Below are 27,179 nucleotides of genomic sequence, written 5' to 3'. Positions count from 1 at the left end.
CCAGCAGGCTGGACTACGGCAACACACTCTACATGGGAACCACGGCCAAACTTCAGCAGAGACTCCAACGCATACAGAATACCTCCGCACGCCTCATCCTCGACCTCCCCCGCCACAGCCACATCACTGCCCACCTGAGCGACCTGCACTGGCTCCCCATCAAAAAGAGGATCACCTTCAAGCTCCTTACCCATGCTCACAAAGCACTCCACGACGCTGGACCAGCATACCTCAACAAACGACTCACCTTCTACACTCCCAACCGCCAGTTCCGCTCTGCGGACCTCGCCCTCGCCACCATTCCACCCATCCACCGAACGACCACCGGTGGTAGATCCTTCTCGCACCTCGCTGCCAAGACATGGAACACCCTCCCTGTCCACCTACGACAGACACAGGACCTGCTGACCTTTAGGAGACTTCTCAAGACCTGGTTGTTCGAGCAGTAGCAGCTCCCCCTCTCTGCGCCTTGAGACCCTCACGGGTGAGTAGTGCACTCTACAAATGATTGATTGATTGATTGAACTATAACGTTTTTGGCATTCATGGAGCAAAGAGATCTATAAGGTATGAACCACTGACATATCTGGACAAAAAAAGTCGGGTGTTGTTTTGGCAATGCAGCGCGTGCAACAAAATTCGATTTATTTATTTGTTTGTGTACATACCTCTGTGCGGCCTTATTCAGGAGTTTACTACCCCCAACCCTGCCACTCCCCTGCCCCACGTCAGCGCCCTGCAGCACTCCCACCACTGGCCGCTACTGGGAACAGTCCAGCCCGAACTGCCAAGCCAGGTCCTCCCTGGACCGGAAACAAGCATCCTGGGACCGGTTTCAGGGCATCACCTTTCATCAGCCAGGCTAACTTGAATCCAGTGGTGTAGTGAGCACAGGACCCACGTCTGGGCATACCCTTCTCACTTGGGGCGACATATGCAAAAGAAACAATTGCTCTCTATGCCACTGGAGTCAAGCTATCCTGGCTGATGAGGGCTGAAAGCCAGCCCAAAACCGGACCTTGTATGCTTGTTTTCAGTCCAGGGAGGCCCTGGCCTGGCAGTTCGAACCTGATGTGCCGAATGTCTTGTGGGGAACTGGATTAAAAAAGAAAGCAAGCAGCACCGAAGGTGGCACATTTCGCTGTGCATTTGGTTTGGGTCGTAGACACGTCCCATTTTCTTATTGTTAACTATTTCAGTGTCTTATGGGCATGACACTGCAACTAAGTAGCACGCATACTGGAGTACGTCAAGATAAACTAACATTTAGAAGGTGTGAACAGGTGTGCATTCCATACAACCCCCGTATAGTTTACATTAAGAGATTGCCCAGCCGTGGGAGTGTACCCGCCTAAATAAAGAACTATAAGCAAAATTGGAATCCAGTTCTCCACAAGACATTCGGAACATCAGGTTCGTTTTTAATCAGTGTGAAATATCGGAGGAAATGAACTTGGAAGCCCGGTACTGAGGATACATTGAAAACCATCAGCACTACATTAGTACATCGTGACTGTTATACCAAATTAATTGAGATTACATTGCATCATGGTATTGGTAGTATGCAGCTAAACTAACATTCATTCTCGTAGTTTGCCTTGATGATGGAAATGGAAAACAGTTGGTTGGACGGGAGTAGTTAAAAAGCGCAAGGGATTGTGGGAGGGATAAGATTGTTTGTGAATGAAGAGGAGAACGTGTGGCTTTTAAACGATACTTGGCAGGTATGTGCATATTCATGAGTATAAACAAAGGATTAAACATAATGAAAAATAACCTGCTTGTTAATATGTGAAGTACGGGGTGAGCCAAAGAATACAGTGATTGACTAAAGAGGAATACTGAGTTTTATCGTCATGACCGATCGCTGGCTGTTCAATTAGGAGAGGGAGGGTAAGCTACTATTTGAAGGCAAAGCATTCATTGACAATGGGGAGAGGGAGACGAGGGAACTGTTTAAGGAAAGATAAAAATGCTTAATAAAGAAATGTTAGTGTCATGTCTCAGTGGAAGACAGGATGGATTTCTACTCATTGCAGTTTAGAGCTCCGGATGTGGAACAGGATTTTCACCTAGAGTTGGACGTAGTCTTGCCTTCTAATCCTGTTTGTTCACTAGTTTTTAATATCTCTGATACGAAGTACGCTTTGGGTACAGTCCACTCAGGTAGAGCGCCTGGGATGGACGCAATACCCTCTGATCTTTTTAAAATGAATTTAGACATTTGGGTTCCCTACATAACCATGCTTGTGAATGCAATCGCTGCAGGGGAAAGGATTCCGAATTCCTGGAAAGGGGCGGAGATTCTACCAGTATTTAAAAAAGGAGACCGCTCAGCCCCGGGGAATTATCGCCCCATAAGCCTGATAGATTCTATCCAAAAAATAGCTGCCAGGATGGTACTTGTGAGAATCCAGGGGATGATGGAGCAAGAAAATATTTTGTCCCCTATGCAAGCTGGGTTTAGAGCAGGCACCAGCACCCTAGATCAGGTCTTTAGACTTAACATGTTGTTTTGGAAGGTAGTCAAGTTGGGTGGAGGCACTATCTATGCCGCTTTTGTAGACCTTAAATCGGCTTTCGATTTAGTTCCCAGAGAGAAAATGTGGAAGTCCCTTAGACTCATGGGTCTGCCTCCTGAACTTCTTGATTTAGTGATTAGACTTCACGAAGAAAATTTTGCCAAAGTGAGATGGGGTAAACAAGGTCAGGTGACTGACAGCTTCCCAGTTACATGCGGTGTGCGACAGGGATGCGTGTTGGCACCCACCTTATTCCTTTTGTTTATCAATGAGGTTGTAAAATTCTTTTCTGATACCCCGACCGATGCACCATCTTTGGGCGGGTTTAAATACCCGATGTTGATTTTTGCAGATGACACCCTGCTTCTCTCAAAAACTCGTAGGGGGTTGCAAATAGCCCTCAGCAGGTTTGCTGAGTTTTGCAGGGTTAATGATCTGCAGATCAACACTGACAAAACAAAATTTATGGTTTTCAGTAATAAAAGCCCCATTAAAACCTCTATTACTTTGAATGGTACCCTGATTGAACAAGTGGATACAATGATGTACTTGGGTGTGACCCTGGACTACCGATTTAGCTGGAAACCCCAGATTGAGGCCCTTTATCTTAAGTTTGTCCGCCTCTCTAGCTGCTTATTACAGGAGCAAAAAAAGTCACTGACCAAACGTATTGCCCCGGTGATAAAAATGTATGAAGCGAAAATCAATACAGCCATATTATATGGCGCTGATGTGTGGGGGATACAAAGATCTGTCTCTCCTTGTCAAGGCACAAAACAAATTTTTGCGTAATCTGGTGGGTCTACCGCAATCTACACCCACCAAACCATTGTTGTTAGATTTGGGTTGCAAACCCTTCAATGACATGGCTCGGTTCCGCCTGGTGGCCCTATGGCGACGGCTCTGGACCACTCCAGAGCTTAGCCTATTCGCCAAGGAATTGGATGAAGTTAGGTCATTGTGGGGGGCTTCCCAAATCCCTTGGTTAAGGGAAGTAAAATCTGTGCTGGATGAGATGGGTCTCAACCAATTTGGTCCAACCCGGGGGATTCCCTCTTTCCCTCCAAACAGGACTTCAAGGATTTATACTGGGCCACAATAAAACATCTAGCTGTGGCCCAGTCGGATGCTTCCAACCTAACTGGGCATTTTCTGGTTCTTAAACTGACCCCTTCTCTGGAATCCTACTGGGATGTGATCACTAAAACCCTCGACCGGAAACTATACCACCAGTTCCGTGTCGGATCACTCCCAGTCAATTCCTTTGCCGGGAAATGGCTTGGGAATACAAATAATACTTGTCCTTGGTGCCCTAATCACCCGGAAAGCTTGGGTCACTTTCTTTTTGCATGCCCAGCCTACCGCGTTACGCGGCTGAAATGGCTTAAACCCATATATAAAAATCTTGAAATTAAAGGGTTTCTAGAAGCCATGAGGATATTTCTCTCTAATACATCTGAGATGGTGGTGGTTGGTGTGGCCAAGTATCTAGGCTGGGCCTGGATTATTCGAACTAGAAACCCCAATGTCTCTTAATGCCTATTTCTCTTATATACTTTTTACACATTTTATACAGTGGATTGTTATCATAACTAGAAGTCTTTATTAAACTGTCTATCAAATTGTTTAATATCTTTTTAAAATGAGGTAAACTTTTAGATAATGATTACTATAATGGTTTTACAAAATAATGGTGTTTTTCTATGTATTGTCTTTTATGAATTGATATTCGAAATAAAGACTTTTGAACTGAACTGACATGTTAGTGTTGGTTAAACTTTGAAGATGCAGGACAATGTACATTGATGGGATGTTATCATATTATATATTTTCTTGTTTATCTACAGTGACCCCCGAAGAAGTGCAATATCAGCCCAAAATGCATTGGGTATTTATTAAACACTGCTTTTTACGAAACCCTGCACTATTCATGTTCTTTCAAGAGGCCCGGAGTGGCAAAGGCAGAACATCAGAAACTTGGGAAAAGGCATTTGAAGTCTTAAGGGGATGATATTTGAAACAAATTGCAATAAACAGATGAGAACAAGGATAAAGAAAAAGTTAAAATGGATTAAAAAAGAAAGCAAGCAGCGCCGAAGGTGGCACATTTCGCTGTGCATTTGATTTGGGTTGAAGACACGTCCCATTTTCTTGTTGTCCACTATCACCAGAGGCCATTCGAAATTGTGTCCTGTAATCACATTACTACGTTTTTGATTTACGTCTTTCTAAAACGGAAACAAAGCAAAACAAACGAACTTCTATCGCTGTTTGACAGCTTCTGGCGGAATGGGCGACCCTCCCTGTAATGACTGTTCATTATTAGTATTCCCCCTATTAGACCACATTATTTGCATGTGTTCTTGACTTATAGCTTATAGTCAAAAGACTGAACTTCTGAGAATGTCCTCTTCTTCTCAGCTCCTAATTTCTTTTAGGAAGATTCATAGACCCCTTTCTCCCCCTCATTAAGTTACATGAGTTGTAAATCTTCACAGAATACATGCCGATTCAGTTGGGATTCATTCTGCTTGGGAAGTCTTGACATTGAAAGCCTTTTGACCTACAGCTAGTCATGGGGGCATTCTATAATCCTTTTTTAGCACCTTCCAGATCAGTTACTACAGTACTCCCAATATCCTGCCCTCTTCAAGGAATCCACAAGTCCTGCTTCATTTCATCTTAACTCGGCAGCGTCTACCCTTCGCTCTTCTATTTAAGATCAGGATTATCCTAAAGATATTGGCAATCATTGCCATATGGATTGTACCCGAGAACTTTTAATTTTCTTTTAGCTCTTTGTATTATCCTTTACATTATTCCCCATGTTTCCTTATTCCTAATCGCTCTGTTTTCGCAACAAAAGAATGTTTGTTGCTCACAGACAATACCATTATCAGACTGATGGGCTACTTAAGATCAGTCTTCTTGCGTTTTTGGCTTCATTGCTATGGTTAGGTTTCAGTGGCGGCTGGTGCCATTTAAAAGTGGTGAGGCTGCATGTTCCTTTTGTTTACTCCAAGAATGAACGGAATAAAGACTATTCTCGCCTCTCCCTGCGTTATTGAAATATGCGCTTTCTTGTCTGTCAATTCACATATTTCAAACACAGGGACAGGCAATAATAGTTTGCCTTCCGTTCATTGTTGGAGTGGTACAAAAGGAACACATACCTAGTTCAACATTTTGGCTTAATATTACTAACCTTTATTAAGAGGATTCAGATCTGAAAGGGCCCTCTGCGCTATTCTGCCCCTTCTCAGGGCTATGAGGGTTTTTGTACCATCCGCGCTCATTCAGTTAGGTGGAGTTTGCTGACGTCGGCCAGGTGCAGCCCAGCAATTCCCAATATGTCTCTTTAAAATACAGAGTATTACTCTTTTGATAAATTGAATGAGAGCAGCGTTGGGATTGGTTTGAGCAGGGCAACCCAGCGCTCCATCGAAGACCAGATACATGCCGTCTCTGTCCCCCAAGATCTCCAACAGTGCGGGATCAGAGGCCTTTAAAGGGCGCACGTCAGATGGACTTACCCAAGCTTTTGTCCAGCCTGACATGCACATTTTAATTTACAGCAGCCCTTGGACCAATTACGTGATCACACAATTTACATTATAGAGGAGGACCACACCTCCTCCTGCGCAACTCTAACATTGTGGCACTGGCCGCCGACACAATATAGAAATGTTTTTACTGTTGTTATGCACAATGCATAACCATGATTAGGCATTGCGGGGCACTAGCAGCTTCTAAGTGGCGGGGCAATCCTCTTTTGCCCCTATGGATGAGCCGCCGCTGTTTAATACGTGCTGTCTTTCTTGTCTGCTCTTTAAATGAACATCAAGGAAACAAAGAATAATTATCACCTCCCTTTCTTTAATGAAATCAAGACTTTTCCTTTTCTAATAGTTAGAAAAATCAATATTTTTGATGGCATTGGGACCATTCAGTGTCTCTTTCTGTACAAACATACAGGAAATATTGGGTACACCCAACTGGCTATTTAACCTTTCAGCCAGACCATTATAAGATGGCGCATTAATTGCACCAGAGGCATGGAAGTTAAACATCATATGCGCGATGTGGGATATAGTGTTCATTTACACCACCCGTAACTAGAAGTATTTGGCTCCAGGGACCCCATTGTGCACTTATCCGCCTTCAGTTTAATACAATGCAGTAACAAATGACAGAACAATGTGCCATGCCAAGTAGAAAAACTACCTTTATCATTAGCTAAGTGTTCCCTAATTGTGTTCAGTAAGACCACAGGGTTAGGTGCTTCATGTATGAAAGTGAGACAAGCTAAATAGTAGGCAAAAGTAAATTACTGCTCTGAACAGAGGCCAATTGATGTTTGTCAATATATTGGCAAAGTTGCATTTTCCTACAAGAAAATCGCAGACTTGTGTGTGATAGATTTGCGCTAATTTATCAAAAACAAGCTTGGTGGTAAAAGAAGAAAGTTGATATCTGCAGTGAGAAAGCAACTTTTAAAAATGGTACCTTGTGAAGTCTGAAGCTCAAGCAGAGTAAAACCACCTAATCTGGATTGCCAACCCCCATAGCAGTTAGGTGTCAAATGGGGTGCTGCCAGGAACCATACTCCAGCTTGTGACTATTAAGCAAAAGGCAATAAAGGGCAGAGAAGACAGTTGGAGGAGAGGTGAAGAGGTGATCATTATTTCAATGAGGGTTTTAGGATGGGAAACTTAGCTGGATTGCTGGTGCTGTGTTCTTATGCTATTAGAAATGGTTAGTATGGAGATAGTGCCCTATGGAAATCTTTTGGGTAAAATCTTATCACAGTTCTTTATGTCTCTGCGGCATCTTCACAAACTGCATTTGGTACATTGTGACATAGTACTAGGGTAGTACTACTGACTGATGTACTACAAGATTGTATTCGCTAACCTTATGTCGAAGACCTCTTTTCCTACCCAGAGAATTCTGTACATGTAAGTATATGATTTAGGGGTCAATGTGGGGGGGACTGGGAGAGTGGTAGGAAAATGGAAAATACCTACTCCTTAATGGGGGTGGATTTAGGGAAATGTAGGAAGGGTTTTAAGGAGGGACCTGATAATGCAAACATACAAAAGGTGATGGGAGGAATGATAGTAATACGTCTAACCAGAGATAATTGCTTAGGTAGAATTCCAGCCTTTCGTTCTTTTGCCCACCTTGCCACCTCAGATTAGACACAGCCATACACAAATCAGTCTTGGTCCTGCTCCAATACGAACAGTCCAGCCACAATGGCCAAGCCAGTTCCTCTCTAAACCAGATCACAAGCAACTAAAGAGCAGTCTCGGCCTAATCATTTGGCTGTAGCCTGGCTCTACTGGCACAGTGAGCAAGGGGCCCACATCTTGGCATCACCTTGGCCACACAAACACAGCCACAAAAGAGTAAGATCATTGCTATTCACAACCTACAATTCCAAATTTACTACAGCTGTGAAGGTCACAAAACAGGTGTAAGTGTACGTCAGCCCAGCCCTAGTAAGTCTGGCTCCAAACATGGCCACTCATAGATAGTACAACACACTGTCATAGAAAATAATGGAGGCAGAGAATTAAAATAACAACCCATGAGATATAATCAGGGCCATTGGAATGAAGTGGCTGAGGAGGGCCAAATTATGCTGCTAAGTTGACTAAATTATGCGATGAGAAAAGCTTAATTATGCGGCATAATGAGGCACATTTTATGATAGTATATTTCATTATTTTGTTTTTATGACACATAGTAACACTGTGAGAAAAGATTTCACCTTATTAGTACCAGTTTATACCCAAACTAGCAGCCCGTCCCGACGTTGTCCGGGTATGAATTGCTGCCGGCCAGTAGTATATTGTTTTGTAGGATTTCGTTTAGATAGCATTTCTTATCTGTGACAGGCCTGTGAAACGCTCTGTTTCACAGTGCACTGCTGATGCACTTAAGAGTGCGCGTTCAGTAGTGTGTGAACTCGAGTTTCCATACTTTATTTTTCCTTGCAATATTATATAGCGCGAAATCGACAACATGGCATGAGCACAATTTACATTACAGAAGAACACATTCATTTGTGGTAGGCACGGGGAGACAAAGCGATTTGCCTGGAATCACAGGATGTTGAGCTGATGCCGAGATTCGAACGTAGCTCCCCAGCTCTAAAGTTCGCAATTCTAGAACTTGTGGCGGGAGGTGTGTCTAAAAGTGTATGTCGGTGCTGGCCATCAATGAGAGAGACCTGTGCATTTTTCAAATGGGTGGTGAAAAATATGAGTATGTTGCTGGAGATGTGGGCCGCCGTGCCACTTAACGGGGGAGGGTAAACACCCATTATTCCGCAACTTTCTTTCCGCATACCATCACTCCGCATACTTTCATTACGAAAGTACCATGACTCCGCAATGCGATTATAACGCAAGGCATTACATTTTATATGCTTTTACCACGCATACATTTACAACGAAATTTGTTGTAAAAGCATGAAAGGTAAAAGCATGTTTTTAAAAAAATGTTTGGATAAGGTAAGTATGGGTATAGGGGTATATGTTTGGGTATTTTAAGGGTTCAGATATAGTTTTGGGTTATGGGGTACAGGGGTAGTTTTAGGGTTTAGGGATAGGTATGGGTTTTGGGGTACAGGGGTATTTTTAGGGTTCAGGGCTAGGTTTGGGTTTTGGGGTAATGGGGTATTAGAGTTCAGGGGTAGGTTTGAGTTTTGGGGTACAGGGGTATTTTAAGGGTTCAGGGCTAGGTTTGGGTTTTGGGGTACGGGTATTTGTAGGGTTCAGGGCTAGGTTTGGGTTTTGGGGTACATGGGGTATTTTAGGGTTCAGGGGTAGGTTTGGGTTTTGGGGCACAGGGCTATTTTTAGGGTTCAAGGCTAGGTTTGAGGGGACAGGGATATTTTTAGGGTTCAGGGGTAGGTTTGAGTTTTGGGGTACAGGGGTATTTTAAGGGTTTAGGGCTAGGTTTGGGTTTTGGGGTACAGGGGTATTTTAGGGTTCAGGGGTACGTTTGGGTTTTGGGGTGCAGTGGTATTTTTAGGGTTCGGGGTATTTTAGGGTTCAGGGGTAGGTTTGGGTTTTGGGGTACAGTGGTATTTTTAGGGTTCAGGGCTAAGTTTGGGTTTTGGGGTACAGGGGTATTTTTAGGGTTATGGGGTAGGTTTGGGTTTTGAGGTACAGGGGTATTTATAGGGTTCAGGGCTAGGTTTGGGTTTTGGGGTACAGGGTATATTTATATGGTTAAGATGGGTTGGTGTTTAAGGGTGTTGGGGTATTTTAAGGAGTAAGGGTGGGTTATGATTATGGGGTGCAGGGGTATTTAAAGGGAGCAGGGTGGGATTAGCACACAATATGAGACATGGCATGAAAGGCGGAACGTACCACACGCCCCCAGCGCTTGTCACGCCCCCAGCAAACGCCCACAGCACAACGCAGACACGCCCACAAGGGACTACTTTGCCTGCACAGTTCTTTTACCTTTTAAATGTATATGGTGGGCGTCTGCATAGCCTATGTCCTTTTGCTGCAACTGCCCTTTCCAACGCTGTATTGGGTGTTGTGATTGATGCTGTGGTTCCTGAGATTACCTGCCTCAAAGGTTTGGGCTCTCTCTTTATTATATTAGTATGGATATAGCAATAAGCAACTGTAAGATGGCCAGTCAACATTTGCAACATGCCTTCCACTGCACATGTTCGCCGTGCCACCATGTTTTTAGTGAAGGCAAGATTTCATCATCAACTTAGCGAGAATAGCACTCAAAAAGAACTATTTTCGGTTCATGGACACATTCTACGTGCAGGTGAAGGGCACTGCCATGGGGTGTCCTTATGCCCCAGAAATGGCAGTGCTCTTCATGGCCCTGTATGAGGAGCGCTTCATCTACCGTAACAATCCATTCCTTCAAAACATAACCAAATGGTATCGTTTCATTGATGACATCTGGTGCCAATGGAATGGGTCAGAAGAAACGCTCACCCAGTTCCATCAGTGGCTCAACACCAGACACCCAGATATAAAATTCACAATGACATTCAGCAGAACATCGCTTATCTTTCTAGATGTTGTGGTTTTTCCTCATGAAAATGAATTGACTACCACCTTACATCGCAAAGACACTGATAAGAACACAATTTTACACTATGCCAGTTACCACCCCAAAAGTTTAAAATCTAACTTGCCGTACGGACAAATGCTGAGAATCCGACGGAATTGCTCTAGAAAAGAAGACTTTCTGATCCATTCACAAATATTAAGTGATCAATTACAGCGGAGGGGTTATCCCCACAAATTATTGAAACACTCAACTATCAGGGCATGGCACACTCCACGAGATGAGTTATTGAGAACCAACAAAGAAACTAAACCATTGGAGAGGCCGGTATGTGTTACCACTTTCGGACCATACACAAACAAGTTGAAATCTATCATTATAAAGAATTGGCATCTGATTAAAAATTCAGAAGTCCCGATGGAGCAACCCCTGTTTGCCCTAAAGAAAAACAGAAGTATAGCCCAGCGGATTGTAAGGGCCGATCTGGGAGTAAGCAAAGCCAAAACTGACTTACGCACATTGTGGAAACTACCACCTGTAACAGGCCACCACAAATGTGGAACGTGTGCTTCCTGCCCCAATACAATTGAAGGTGAAGAATTTTCATTCAAGACAACAAAATGGACACACAAAGGATTCTCGAACTGCAAAACATCAAATGTAATATATGCAGTCATGTGCCCGTGTCCTAAATTGTATATAGGAAAAACCACCCAAAAAGCCAACCAACGAATATCCCAACACAGATCTAGGATCAAGAACAAAGTACTGTCCGCACCCATGGTGCAGCACTTTGTCGAACAGAAACACAATGAAAACGATTTTAAATGGACAATACTACAAGCCATGAAGGTTCCTCCGAGAGGAGGAAACATCGATGCCATGTTACTAAAAAAAGAGGCTTATCTAATATTAAAATTTAATTGCGTGATGGATGGCTTGAACGAGATGTCGGAATTACAAAGAACTAACTATTGAGTCCAATGTGAACCCCACCACCACTAAAGAATGATCCATTAAAAGGTACTGAGTCAATGCGCTGCGTTCAACTCAACACATAACCACATCAAAACCCCGTCTTCCTTAAAAACCACAAATCCCACAATCCCTAGCAGCATATATAAACAGGAAACCGTGTTCCTTCTGGTGTTCAAACCAAATCAGAATAGCAGCACTCGGAGCGAGAAGCGGCCGCATAGAATCCCTTGCGCAGCGAGAGACCCATAAACGGAGGTAAGAAAGCATCGCGAATGTCTTTCTAGAAGCGCAGTAGTGAAAAAGAATCAACGCCAAGTAAACTCCAATATCGGCTTGATTCCCTCTACAGAACTTGATAAAGAAACGCGAATGCTCATTCAAACCATGTGAAGAGCCTGGGTCGCCAGCCGCGCTACACGCAGGTAGGCGAAAATCATAAACAAACAACAGAACTCGACCCAATGTTTTATTTTTGAAACTGATTCCGAATTTTTAAATATACAGATCGGAGTCACCGCGGAACACGATACACAATTTTAAAAACAACATCACTTTGAGAGAGTAATCGAAAGAAAACAAGTAAGTGTCAGCGCAGCCCTTACATAGATACCTTTTTGCATGAAGAAATGTGAAAATTCAATATATTTACTAAATTCACCCATCCTTAACTACATCTAGGTAATGGTGAAAATTCAAGGTCACCCGATACCCCGTGCTTGAAAGCAGCAGTCAGTAAACCTGTCACACAAGGTAAAATTCCATAGGCTCAGCCTATATATGAGGCTAAGTAAAGAACTTAGGAAAATAGGAGATATTAAATGTCCCCAATTTTGCACCATAGGTACACAGCCCGGCCCTGAGGAAGAACCCATTAGAATAAAAGAAGGGTTTGGAAACGCGTCGGCCATCTAGCTGTAGGCACACAACATAGCGACACAATAATGAATGTACCTGAATGATTTTTGGTGCACAGGATTTAATGCCTGTTCTATGAAAAAAATGATGAAAGTGTAATTGTTTATGAATTATTTTCCATTTAATCTTGTTTGCACATATTGTTTTGAAATGTATTGAAATGTACAAAATATTGCGTTTATTCGTATCCCCAGCAAAAGGGATATTTTCAGCCTCTGTATATTGTTGAAATTTGAAAATTGTTTTGAAATGCATGATAAATGACAAATGCATACCTTCTCTAAATAATTAAAAGAAGGCACACACCAGCTGAATAAATCAGCTCTGGTCTGTTAAAATCGAGTCCTGGCATTTTCTTCTTTATCAAATGTAACTTGTCCAGCCGGGACCCGTAGGACAAAACCCCTCCATTTAGAGACACCATGATTTTAGTAGCAGATGATGGATTATTCTGAAAAAAAAACTCAAATATGCAGACAAAGGTGCAACTGATAAATTGCATTATTCCAGTGGCCATGGATATAATCAATGTTAAAATACATACATTATTTGGTTTTTTAATTAAATACTTACATACTGTTTGTGATAAAGGTATGTCAAATAAGTAATTACACATTTCTTAATGTTAAAATGTAAAGGTTAACTTATTTGAAAACATTGAAAAATAAAATGTTGCTTAATTATACACTCCCATTTTAATTACGTTTCTAAATATTAATTTATAACATATTTTAGAAAATCTAACTATATTGACAAAATGCCTCTTAACTTCTGCAAGGGATTTGGGCATTAGTTGCTCATTTAAGTCAGGTATATCGTTTTTCTCAGGAGCAGTGCCATCAACAGTCTGTCTTCCAGTGGTGAGGCTTCCTCCAGTGGTTAGCTCTTTTCTGTATGGACCTGAAATTCTGGTTCAACTGATGATATTTAACCCCTTCCATGCGGGTGACAGAATCACGCCGTCACGAGCCATGGGTGGCGTGTGCTCCTGACGGCATGGTTCCGTCATGCCGCGGCTGCTCTGCCCACGCGTACTGATTCCCCGCCTGTGAGGGTGAATTAGTAAGTGGGCGGAGTCGTGACAGAATCACGCCGTCATAAGCACAGCCCGCCCATGGCTCGTGACGGCGTGGTTCCGTCACAAGCATGGCGGCGCCGAACGACCCTCTCCTCCTCCCCCCCAGCACCGCGGCGGAATTACCGCTGCGGCCAAGGCGTTAAAGATTTCCTTGGGTATCATAGTACATTCTGGTTGAAACACTTCCAATGTGATCAAGTCCTTCCCCATCCACATATCTCCCAACGACGAGATACCTATCAGGTTCCATCCCGCAAACCCTCCGACTTGCCCACCTCTGCCTGTATGTTGCTATTGCACAGAGGGGTCATCCCTGTAGGCCGACCTTGCCACCCCTGGATCCTATTTGCCATCCACCATCCACCATACTGAGGCCGTAACCCTTGTGAGAGGTAGGAGAGACATGTAACCCTTCTTGGAGTATAGGGCCCTCAGGAAACCCTGGGTCCCAGGGCCTTGCGGCCTGCCCTGATCGAGGGTTCCGTAAGAGGGGCAAAAACCTAAACTAGTATCAGTTGCGATGCCCAATAGTAGTTTTTTAGGCCAGGGAGGGTAATGCCCCATCATACTACCCCCTCATGAGTTTGGTCATCACTATCCTGCTCAAGGCCAGCCGACACCTGTGAGTGGGCAGGCATTGTTCGATGACCGCCGGCAGAGTATGTACTGCAGCCCCTCTCAGCACGGCCTGTTGTCGGCACGTTACCTGGGCAAAGACAGGTCGTAACATGAGGGGAAGCCGCAGGGGAAAGCAGGCGTGTCCATAGAGACTTCCGTGCTAGAAGCACAGCCGACACGCACTACGGAGAGGATGTAGGCGGCTCCGCTTTTAAGGGGAATTATTACCAGCAGTTTGAGAGATTCCAGAGGGTTCGGGATACGCTGCAATGTCAAGGCAGCTGCTTTTTAGGGCTCGGGCCTCCGTCTCCACGAAGTGGGGGCGGAGCTTCCGAGCTCTTTAGTATTCGAAAAAAAAAGAATTCTGAAAGGGGTCCGGGCTGCCGCATTCTTTAGTGCGCGCCGCGTTTTTTATGGCATCTGCCTAGTGATTCGTCTTCGCTGTGGTGTCTATTTAGTAGCCTTGACGAGAGAGGCTATATTTACTTTTCGTCCGTCATTTATTGCAGTTGTATGGCATATTCTGTGCGCGAATGAGCACGGCAGAGTGATTAATCTTAATTAGGAGCTGTCAGAGTGCCCGTGTAATGCAATCCAGATGGTGCGAGCGCGTTCACCATTGCATTGCATGTATCATGCGATGCGCGCGTTTAACATTTACCTTTCGCGCACGGCAGTCCATTCATTTTAATTAGGAGCTGTCAGGGTGCCGCGTTCACGGCGGAGATAATGGAAAGAAGTTTCCTGTAGCTTCAAGGGCAGGCACAGTATTTTTTATGATACCTCGCATACAAGCACCCTTGCCTTGCCAATCCGCGTGTGTTCTAAAATAAAAGTGCGCAGTCTTTCAAGATTTCTGAAAAGATATTTCTGTTGTTGCACGAACATTTGCCTTTTCTCTGCGAGGAGTGATTTCCGGAGCTGTTTTCTCCTCCCTTCAATATGGTAGAGTTTAACAGAGATTGTCGCAATAAACAAAAACACCTACTGAAGGACTGGGTTATTTAGAACCCAGCGGTGCCAGGGCACAACACCTGAAACCTTCGTGGGTAACCTGCTCCGGCGTACTAATCACAGAGACACGGGACACTTCCTTCGGCGTCAAAGATTCAAGGTTTATTTGCTGCAGGGAAACACAGAGATCACGGAAGTACAACCAGTGTAGTTCAGAGTGTCTGCTTCAAATTGGTTCTGCGGATCGCTCCTTTTATACATGGTTTTCCCATAGAGTTACATTGAACACAAAAGTTTATGACCCGGTTCCCACAATTATCCCCCAGAGGGGCCGCTTTGGTCACTTTGATACACACAAGGCCCGGAACATAAGTGCGGAAACATTTGGCGGTTCCCAACTGTATAAACCCATCTTCCCAACATTAGTGCATTCCAATCAGTAATAGACAGATCGAAACAGGAACAAGAACAGGTGTAGAGGAAGACGGAGACAGTGGGGAAATCGGAAAGGGTGTAAAAAGGGGAGGTATCGAGAAACACGAGATACAGGCATCAAAGGGACGTGCCTAATGAGATGCACGGCTAAGACAATAAACCGGCACGGCGAGATGAGCCTCGAGCGGGGCCATCAGCCTTACAGTATCATCCCCCTCATCATAAAGACACTTACAAAAGACATGTGTCTTCCGCAAATATCTTGGGAGTCCCAGGGTCGCGAATCGGACAACGTCTGTTCGCTGGCTACTTGAGGGCAAGAGACAAAATGGATGCCGTATCTAAGATGGAACCCGTGGGTACAGATAGAAATACCCACGTAACAGATGAACGGTTTAGGTTAGCACAGCGAAACTGCGTACACCCACTAAACTCGTCATTTGCGGTTCATAGATACCAGACTCGACTATATTCGTGCGAGTCGAAAACACCACTTACAATTATCACGGAACCTCAGACGCTCCTTTGGCCCTCATGTAGGCAAGCACTAGTCGGAATCATACTCAATATTCATCAGACCATCTAGATGTTGCTGTAGCATAGCTCTGTCCAACCGAGTTCCATCGGTAACAGGCGGCTGTCTCATACACGTTGTAGCACAGAGGCCTCATAAGGCAGGACCGCACTGCACGCAAAGGCAACACGTGAACAGGAACGCCACGACAACTCCGATAATCATCAGAATCTTCCAACCCCAAGTCGACATTAGGCCCCAAAACCACCCAAGTAGCGTCCAATCCCCTACATCCGCGTGTATGGATTCAGAGATCTTATGCAACTTAGAGATGGCTTGATAGACAGTCGGAGCATTATCTGGAATGAAAATGCAGCAGCTCGAATGGATCACCTTACATACCCCACCTCGATCTGCTAAGATGACATCTAAAACCATACGGTTTTGTAACGTCATTAGCCTATCCGCCTGAAGTTCTGTGGTGATATTACCAAGGGCACTGGCAGTAATATTAGCTGTCGATTCTACCACTCGAGTCAACTGTCTCAGGTTCCTACTATTAACCATAGGTCCCCAAAACGGGAGGAAACCCTTGAAAAAGTCTCCTGCCTCTTGACCGGCAGTATCCTCTTCGCTAATTACGCCTCGCACAACTCTAGTCTTATGATAATCGGCATCTACAGTGAATGTCGGAGGCAACAAATTTGCAATGAAACATGAGCCCATGAAGTCAGCGGGCAACCATGCATATGCACGATCATGGCAGATAAAGTATGTACCCTTGGCCGCCAGGAACACAGGGGACGAGACCATCGGCAGAATGTAATTTTCAGTGCAAGCACTCTCTCCAAGTCGGGCTTTCGATCTTCGGCCACGACCCATTAGACAAAAATTACCAATGTGGGGTACGACCCATATCGGAGGTGAGCTTTTAAGCTGCTTTTCATTAGTGAACACACTATACTCGCCTCTACTCAGGACCCTGTAAGCTTGTACCTCTTCTTCGGGAATAAGCGAGGGATCATAGATATCGCTGTCTAAGTCCTCGATTGCTATCGACAAAGGTTTTTGATACGAGGTAGGACCAGAGTAGGGGGAACGTGGTTCTCGAATGGGGTGGAAACCTAGTGCGCTTCGAAACATTGTTTGAAATGCTCGAGCAGACCCTTGGGAGCTATACGGTAACACCAGATACGGAATTCCCTTATCCGTAGTATGTGGCATCAACCCACACACCCAACAATTAGTAGTGTTAACCACTAACTGATGCTGATGAAGGAGCTGAATAAAGGAATTATTGCGGAATTCTGCACGTCTAGCCTGCTCGTGTTCGGGTAATACATGAAAGGAATGGGGAGAAGCAACAGTAGTAAGTTTAGGATCAGGTGTAGGAGTAGGTAAAACAGGAGATAGATAACCAGAGATCATATAATACACCCCACCCGCCAAGAATGCAGAAACAGTCAAGAATAACACAAACACTTGAAATATAAAACATTTCGTACGACTAAGTTGTTGCAGCTTGAATCTTTGTATCTGAGCTTCTTCCAAGTCCATCAGCTTCGAAAATGCCATTACCTACGACCGTCCGCAACGTTTCTTGACGCACTTCGTTCTGTGTAGCAATAGTCAATCCCTAGGAGTTCCCAGGAACCGACGGTCTTTAACCTAGCGTCAAGACCTACTATGCAGAAGGAAATACGCGCGCGGCCCTACGGCCTTTATTTCACAAATATATATATATATATATACAAAAACAATGTCTCTCGGCTGTGGAAGCAAAAAGTATAAGGAATGAAGCTCAATGTATATACACACAGGAATAATCACAATAATATGAATGTTCAAACTGATCACGGAAAACGGGATAATGTAGTTGTCAATACAGCAAAACAGGATCTTTTATTAGTCTTTAGTGCTAGATCGCAAAAAGTATCGGGTTTTCCCAGGACGTGTCTGCTCGCCAAACAAAGGATCCGTTGAAGAGACAGCGTCCTGCTGATCAGTTGAGTGTTCTGGTCTTGAGTCTTTTGATGACAATTGTTCAACAGTGTCTTTCTGCTGCACTGAGGATTCTCCGACAGGTTGTGCGTCGCTAAAAGGTACAAACGCCGGCAATCCTTCGGTTTCAGTTGATGCAATGCCTCTCCTCACTCACGGGTCTGCCGGCAAAGGGATAGGGACTTTTTTGGTGTGGGTGGCGTGCACCCAGTTTTTCCGTCCCTCAAGACGAACAGCAGTCCTCGTGGCAAGGAGAACCTGGTAAGGTCCAGTAAACCTCGGGTCCAAGTTGTTCTTGCGCGAAAAGTTCCGCGTCACCACCCAATCTCCGGGCTGGAGCTGGTGGCCTGGACCCTCCGTCTGCGTCGGCAGTGCGTCGTGAACCTGTTGGTGAATTAACCTCAGTTTAGCAGTCAAGTCATGAAGATAATCGATCAGCATTGGATACTCAAGATCACAGAAAATACCTGGCCTAGGAACCCCCCAGACATTCGCAGGACGACCGAACACTATTTAATAGGGACTAAGCCCTACTCGGGAGTGTACAGTCGCCCTAGTTGACAGTAACGCTAAGGGTAAAGCGTCAGGCCACGAAAGACCAGTCGTAGCCTGAATCTTTGCTAGTTTTAGTTTAAGGGTGCCGTTATACCCTTCAACCAAACCAGCTGACTGGGGATGATTGGCGCTGTGGAATTTCTGATTAATTCCAAGGCCCTTGCACACACTCTTCATCACACTTCCCACAAACTCACTTCCGTTATCTGACCACACGACTCTAGGCATTCCATACCGAGGAAAATACTCCTTCAGTAGAATTTTCACAGTAGACAAAGCAGTATTGTCTTTGAGAGGATAGGCCTCGATCCATCGGGAGAATGCGCAAACCACAACTAAAACGTACTTCAGGCTATTGCATCGCTCCATATGGATGAAGTCCAATTGGATCACCTCAAAGGGACATGAAGGGGGAGCAAAACTGCCAGGAGGAGTTGGGGTTCCTTTGCCAGGATTGTACATCATACACACCATACAATTCTTCACCAGACGTTCAGCACATTTCGTAATACCATCATTCTTCCACACAGGAGACAACAACTTACAAATACCTTTCGCGCTAATATGTGCTAACCCATGCGCCATTGTCACAACGGCCAGCACATACGCATCGGGCAACAACCATCTTTTCTGATCCGACAAATCAATCCAACAACCATTCGCCTCCAACTTTCCCGTGCTTTCTTTCCACTTCGCCTTTTCAGTCTCGGTGGCCTCATTCTGAATTTCTTTCACACTTTCAATAGTGTCTTCACACATGCTCGACTCTGTAGGCCACCTAACCGAACTCGTCACATACATTCGAGTGCTAAGGTTCCGGGCAGTCTCCTTGGCGGTCTCATCCGCAAACGCATTACCACGACCAACATCATCCGTCACCTTACGATGCGCACTACATTTAACAATCGCTACCTGCTTAGGCAACGTCAATGCATCCAAAAGATCATTCACAAGCTGACCATGTTGAATCTTCGTACCATGCGACGTCAAGAAACCTCTCTCTCTCCACAATCGTCCGAAGCTATGTGCAACGCCAAATGCATATTGGCTGTCGGTAAACACATTCACACGTTTCCCTTTCGCTAACACACACGCTCTAGTGAGAGCGATCAGCTCTGCAGCTTGGGCAGAATTCTGACTCAATCTTGCAGTCTCAACAACAGTATTTAATGTTACAACAGCATAAGCAGTAGTCACATCGCCATTCGGCAACTTAAAACATGACCCATCCACATACAGTGTTCCATCCGGGTCTTCCAATGGGGTGTTTTTAAGGTCCACTCGACCTTTTGTTTCCTCTTCTGTCCTCAAATAACAATCATGTTCTGTTATTTCATCTGACTCTGAGCTAATTGGTAACAAAGTTGCCGGGTTCAGGATATTACAACGTTTTATTTGAATGTGGCTTGCCAACAGCGTCAACTCGTACCCAGACAACCTTGCACTCGTCAAGTGCTGAGTTTTCGTACGATTCAAAAGAGTGTCGACTGCATGCGGAACCATCACCGTAAGCATATTATCCATGACCAATCCTGCTGATTGTCGGATGGAGACCGCAGCTGCCGCTGTTGCTCTCAAGCAACTCGGCAATGCTCTAGCTACTGGGTCCAAGGTCGAGGAAAAATATGCACATGGACGTTGCTTACCACCAAAAGGTTGCGTTAAGACACTCAACGCACAACCTTCTCTTTCGTGAACATATAATGTAAACGGCTTGCTATAGTCAGGAGTACCTAACACAGGAGCTGAACACAATGAATCACGCAATTCAGAAAAACTTTTCTGACATTCTTCCGTCCATGGTAAAGGAGTTGAAACATCCTTGCACGTAAGAGCCACTAATGGTTTCGCTAGCAATGAAAAGTTAGGAATCCATTGCCTGCAGTACGACGTGATACCTAGAAAGGCACGCACATCTCTTTGGGTTTTTGGCACAGCCATTCGGGCAATCGCTGCAATTCTCTCTGGGGTCAACCGCCTTCCCTCCTTTGACAATAAGTGACCTAGATAGGTTACTTCTTGACAACAATATTGGAGTTTAGAAGGTGACACCTTGTGATTTAACTCGCAGAGATGTTGCAGCAACGACACCGTAGCAATTTTACAAACGTCCTGAGTATCTGCAGCCACCAATAGGTCGTCGACGTATTGGATTAAGGCCGCACCAACCGGCAACGTAAACGCATCCAGCTGACCCTTCAAGGCTTGACTGTAAATCGATGGACTCTCACAGTAGCCCTGAGGAGCGCGTTTGAACCGGAAGCTGCGTCCACCGAGAGAGAAACCGAAAAGGTCCCTGCTCTCCTCTGCAATCGGGATGCTGAAGAACGCATTCTTCAAGTCAATCACCGAAAACCACGATGCAGAAGCTGGAATCAGAGTCAGCAGCGCCGTGATGTCAGGCACAACGGGGAACTGAGGAATCACTATTTTATTTACTTCCCGTAAATCGATAACAAAACGATAAACGGGTGGCTTCGAAGGATCAGTACGTTTAAGAATGGGCAGTACAGGGCTGTTGCACACGTTTCCCCGAGTCTCTTCAATAACGTCTTTCTCGATCAAATCATAAATGATCGCTAACAATGCTCGTTCACCATCAAGAGAGATACGATACTGGGGAATACGTGGCAATCGCACATTAGATTTCAACTGAACGACATAAGGGGAGATGTCAAGCCGGCCCACATCATTGGGACCTGTTGCCCACAAAGACGCAGGAAGAGAACTCAATTCCGGTGGAAGCTTATCGAGAGACAAATACATAGGAGAGACAACCCTCTCTCCTAACGTAAGCTTTACACCCGCAGGAGAACAATACAAAGTTGCATACAGACGTTTAAGCAAATCCAGGCCCAAAAGATTTTCACCACAGCCAGTAGTCAAAATCAACGGAGCTTGAAGCTCACGTGGCCCAATTGTAAGGGGCAAAGGGCGCGAAACTGGATTGCTAACGGGGGCGCCAGAGAATCCAACGGAAACATTTGTTAAGCCAGACAAAGGTGCGCCAGGGAGTTTCGAATGCATAATAGAACTTTTCGCTGCACCAGTGTCCAACAGAAAAGGCTCAACGACGCCCGATGTAGCAACTGCGACGTAAGGCCCTCTCTGATCAACCGGAACTGATACCACTCCCTCTCCTTGTCTTTGGCTGTCCTAGTAATTACTGTCGTCAGTTCCCTGATCGACGTAATAATCATCTACATTGTACTGCGCAGATCGTCCTTGCGATGATCCACGTTGATCGAAACAATTATTAGAATTAGAGGAGTTATCAGAACGATCATTCTGAGCACCACGACCCCTACCACGTGATACCGGATGTGAACCACCACGACCTCCTTTGGACGAATTACCACTATTGCGATCATTCAGAACAGGGCAATTGAATTTAATGTGTCCCTCCTGTCTACAATAAGCACATTGATTGTACCCTAACGATGATCTTTGGGAGGAGGAATCATTACGCGGCTGCGATCGATTCGATTGCGACTGCGATCTATTCTGTTGGGATGCATTCTGATTTGAACGCGGAGGATACGCTTGTTGAAGCAACACTTTAGTTTTAAGCTCTTTCGTCTTTTTGTCAGCGCGGTCGCTCTCTTCTTACTCTCTGTTCTCATAATATTGTGCTGTGGCCAATATCTGAGCTGAGGTAGAAACGGCCCATGCACTTTCCGAATTCTTTAATTTATTGCTCAAATCGGGCAGTAAGTTCGAAACAAATGTATCCACAAACAATCGCTGACCACCCTCAGTACCCATATCCTGTCCACTATGATCAATGAATGCTTCCTCGAACCTCGTAAAGAAGTCGGAAACACTCTCGTCCTTCTTTTGCTTACAAGCTGACAATTTGTCCCAGTTCACCCTCATAGCTGGCATAAGAGTTTTCATTAAAGTTAATATTCGTTGAGGAAGATCAACAATCAGCTGGTCGGGTTTAGCACCACCAGTTTGTCCGGCATCTGCCGCTACAATGGCAGCCCAAGCACCACCTAATTCATTCGGATGGTTTTCCTGATGAATCTTAGCCCATACCGGTTGCGGTACGACATTGCCGAACAACATATCGATATCGGCAAGATTCATTACCGTAGCATCTACGAGCTGCGATAATTCTTTGTAATACCCTGTAGGATTTTTGCGAGGGTCGGGCAAAGACTGCTTCACCTGTAACACTTCCGAGCGTTTCCATGGGAGATGTATCCATACTCTCTGGAAATGCCCCAGTGTCGGAGGGGCAGCATTAGGATTAGGTGGCATCCAAACCGGTGGAACTTCTCGCATAGGAAATTGGCCAGACTCATCTGGCTGTCTTTCAATATCCTCAACAAACAATGCTTGGGGTATCGGAGTGGGACGAAGAGATAGCAACCGCTCAACAGCACGTCGAACGTTGGTCTCCACTATCAGTCCGTTCGAGAACTGAAGCTGAAGATCAGACAGGGCGGCCAGCACCTCGTCAGGTGCATTGGCCGCTATCTGATCGCGAAGGACCTTACACATTTCCTCGAACACATATCTCTGGGTTGGCATATTAATTGACAAAATGTGTCGAGTACAACGCGTGGCGGATTTCGAAGAGGATGCATCATCCAACCCATCGCCATATTATATAGCGAAGCGCGTTCTCTGTTACCAGGAAGCTGACTACGTCTCTGAGGACCATCGGAACCAGCGGACCCAAAAACAGGTCCGAGCGAATGAAAGAAACTAGCCGCAAGAGGAGAATTACGAGAACGAGTAGAGGGAGAAGTATAGGACACAGGACTAACAAGCGAAGGAGTAGAAACAGTAGCAACAGCAGGAGTTAACAAAACAGGAGCAGTAGCGGGAGCAGGAGTATGTGGAAGCGGAGGAGCAGTAGGGATAGCAGTAGGCAAAGGAGCAGGAACAGTCGGAAGAGCGGGTGCAGGTTGAGGAATAGGCGGAGGAATAGGTACAGCAGGAACCACGGGAGCTGCGGTACCCTGTACATACGGAGGTGGCGACTTCATAAGATAAGACATTAAAGGATCCTCAACTGACTCTTCCTTCTTTTCCGACTCCGTAGGCAAAGCGGGATAACATTTATCTACGGTCATACGCTGTAGTCTATCAAACATTTCCTTATCCTTAACCTCCTTGTCGCGCTGAAATTGCTCTGCTTTCTTCACTATGGTAGCAACATTATCTCGCTGATTTCGTTTAGTCTGTCTGATTTCTTTCTGTCGGGCTTCTTTACGCCACAACCGAAAGGCATCAAACATGGCCGGCCTTGACTTTCTCTCGAACAATTTAACCTCTAGATTATCTAAGATCGGGGCCTCGAAGCTACCATGAGGTGGCCAACGAAGGTCACCGTCCTTCTTCGTGTATTTGATCCAGTATTCATTAAAAGTAATCGGGCCTAGCCCATGTTTACTGTAAAGCTCATAAGTGGGAGTTCCAACCGGAGGTATCGGACACGAGTCCTCCAGACGGGAATCCGTACCACAAGGTCTGAAACAACTAAACAAAGTACTGCGACCAGGCATCTTGCACACTAGCCGAGTTTCACAAACTTCAAGGGTTACGGGATTTACCAAGTCCCAGCAAAGAACAAAACCCTCGGTTTTTGGCGGCTGCAGTCGTCAAACAATACAACAAAGGACCAAGAACTACAAATGCAATGGAACCATGCAACCACTAAGCAACCACAACCAAGAACTCTGGGAGCGACCCACAAATACTTAACTCAAAGATCGATGGCGTCACCAGGAAGGCCCGTCAATCGTCTCGCTCTACCAAGGTCTACGCCAGGCGCCAAAACAGGTCTACAGTCAGGGCAGCAGTCCGTCGCAGCCGTCAGGAGGCGGGAATCTTCGCGGGAAAAGTCTTCGGGCCACTTATTTCGACAACAGGATCGATGAAGCGGGGTGCACCTTCCCTCGGAGATTTCACACGAAGTTCCTCACGATCGTCGGGCTTGGACCGGTACCACTGATGCAGCCCCACGTTGGGCGCCAACTGAAGGACTGGGTTATTTAGAACCCAGCGGTGCCAGGGCACAACACCTGAAACCTTCGTGGGTAACCTGCTCCGGCGTACTAATCACAGAGACACGGGACACTTCCTTCGGCGTCAAAGATTCAAGGTTTATTTGCTGCAGGGAAACACAGAGATCACGGAAGTACAACCAGTGTAGTTCAGAGTGTCTGCTTCAAATTGGTTCTGCGGATCGCTCCTTTTATACATGGTTTTCCCATAGAGTTACATTGAACACAAAAGTTTATGACCCGGTTCCCACAATTATCCCCCAGAGGGGCCGCTTTGGTCACTTTGATACACACAAGGCCCGGAACATAAGTGCGGAAACATTTGGCGGTTCCCAACTGTAAAAACCCATCTTCCCAACATTAGTGCATTCCAATCAGTAATAGACAGATCGAAACAGGAACAAGAACAGGTGTAGAGGAAGACGGAGACAGTGGGGAAATCGGAAAGGGTGTAAAAAGGGGAGGTATCGAGAAACACGAGATACAGGCATCAAAGGGACGTGCCTAATGAGATGCACGGCTAAGACAATAAACCGGCACGGCGAGATGAGCCTCGAGCGGGGCCATCAGCCTTACAGTATCATCCCCCTCATCATAAAGACACTTACAAAAGACATGTGTCTTCCGCAAATATCTTGGGAGTCCCAGGGTCGCGAAGCGGACAACGTCTGTTCGCTGGCTACTTGAGGGCAAGAGACAAAATGGATGCCGTATCTAAGATGGAACCCGTGGGTACAGATAGAAATACCCACGTAACAGATGAACGGTTTAGGTTAGCACAGCGAAACTGCGTACACCCACTAAACTCGTCATTTGCGGTTCATAGATACCAGACTCGACTATATTCGTGCGAGTCGAAAACACCACTTACAATTATCACGGAACCTCACTATGTAGATTGCGGCGTGTTTTATTTGCCATCACCTTGAGTTGATTTTTACGTACGTTTTTCACACACACACAGTAGTGAGGGCAGAGTAGTGAGGGCAGAGTGTAGAGTAGTGAAGGCAGAGTAGTGAGGGCAGAGTAGGGAGGGCAGAGTAGGGAGGGCAGAGTAGTGAGGGCAGAGTAGTGAGGTCAGAGTAGTGAGGGCAGAGTGCAGAGTAGTGAGAGCAGAGTAGGGAGGGCAGAGTAGCGAGGGCAGAGTAGGGAGGGCAGAGTAGGGAGTGCAGAGTAGGGAGTGCAGAGTAGTGAGTGCAGAGTAGTGAGTGCAGAGTGCAGAGTAGTGAGTGCAGAGTAGTGAGGGCAGAGTAGGGAGTGCAGAGTAGGGAGTGCAGAGTAGGGAGTGCAGAGTAGGGAGCAGAGTAGTGAGTAGAGTAGTGAGTAGAGTAGTGAGTAGAGTAGTAGAGTAGTGAGTAGAGTAGTGAGTAGAGTAGTGAGTAGAGTAGTGAGTAGTGAGTAGAGTAGTGAGTAGAGTAGTGAGTAGTGAGTAGAGTAGTGAGTAGTGAGTAGTGAGTAGAGTAGTGAGTGCAGAGTAGTGAGGGCAGAGTAGGGAGGGCAGAGTAGGGAGGGCAGAGTAGTGAGGGCAGAGTAGTGAGGTCAGAGTAGTGAGGTCAGAGTAGTGAGGGCAGAGTGCAGAGTAGTGAGAGCAGAGTAGGGAGGGCAGAGTAGCGAGGGCAGAGTAGGGAGGGCAGAGTAGGGAGTGCAGAGTAGGGAGTGCAGAGTAGTGAGTGCAGAGTAGTGAGTGCAGAGTGCAGAGTAGTGAGTGCAGAGTAGTGAGGGCAGAGTAGGGAGTGCAGAGTAGGGAGTGCAGAGTAGGGAGGGCAGAGTAGTGAGGGCAGAGTAGTGAGGGCAGAGTAGTGAGGGCAGAGTGCAGAGTAGTGAGGGCAGAGTAGGGAGGGCAGAGTAGTGAGGGCAGAGTAGTGAGGGCAGAGTAGTGAGGGCATACTAGGGAGTGCATACTAGGGAGTGCAGAGTAGGGAGTGCAGAGTAGGGAGTGCAGAGTAGTGAGGGCAGAGTGCAGAGTAGTGAGGGCAGAGTAGTGAGGGCAGAGTAGTGAGGGCAGAGTAGGGAGTGCAGAGTAGGGAGTGCAGAGTAGGGAGCAGAGTAGTGAGTAGAGTAGTGAGTAGAGTAGTGAGTAGAGTAGTGAGTAGTGAGTAGAGTAGTGAGTAGAGTAGTGAGTAGTGAGTGAGTAGTGAGTAGAGTAGTGAGTAGTGAGTAGAGTAGTGAGTAGTGCGTAGTGAGTAGTGAGTAGAGTCGTGAGTGCAGAGTAGTGAGTAGTGAGTAAAGTAGTGAGTGCAGATTATTGAGTAGTGAGTAGAGTAGTGAGTAGTGAGTAGAGTAGTGAGTAGTGAGTGCAGAGTAGTGAGTAGAGTAGTGAGTAGTGAGTAGAGTAGTGAGTAGAAAGTAGTGAGTAGTGAGTAGAGTAGTGAGTAGTGAGTAGAGTAGTGAGTGCAGAGTAGTGAGTGCAGAGTAGTGAGTGCAGAGTAGTGAGTAGTAAGTAGAGTAGTGAGTAGTGAGTAGAGTAGTGAGTAGTGAGTAGAGTAGTGAGTAGAGTAGTGAGGTGAGTAGAGTAGTGAGTAAAGTAGTGA

Source organism: Lissotriton vulgaris, chromosome 12 (genome assembly GCF_964263255.1).
Source record: "Lissotriton vulgaris chromosome 12, aLisVul1.2, whole genome shotgun sequence".
In the NCBI taxonomy this organism is placed as follows: Eukaryota; Metazoa; Chordata; class Amphibia; order Caudata; family Salamandridae; genus Lissotriton; species Lissotriton vulgaris.
Note: the sequence above shows the minus strand (reverse complement) of the source record.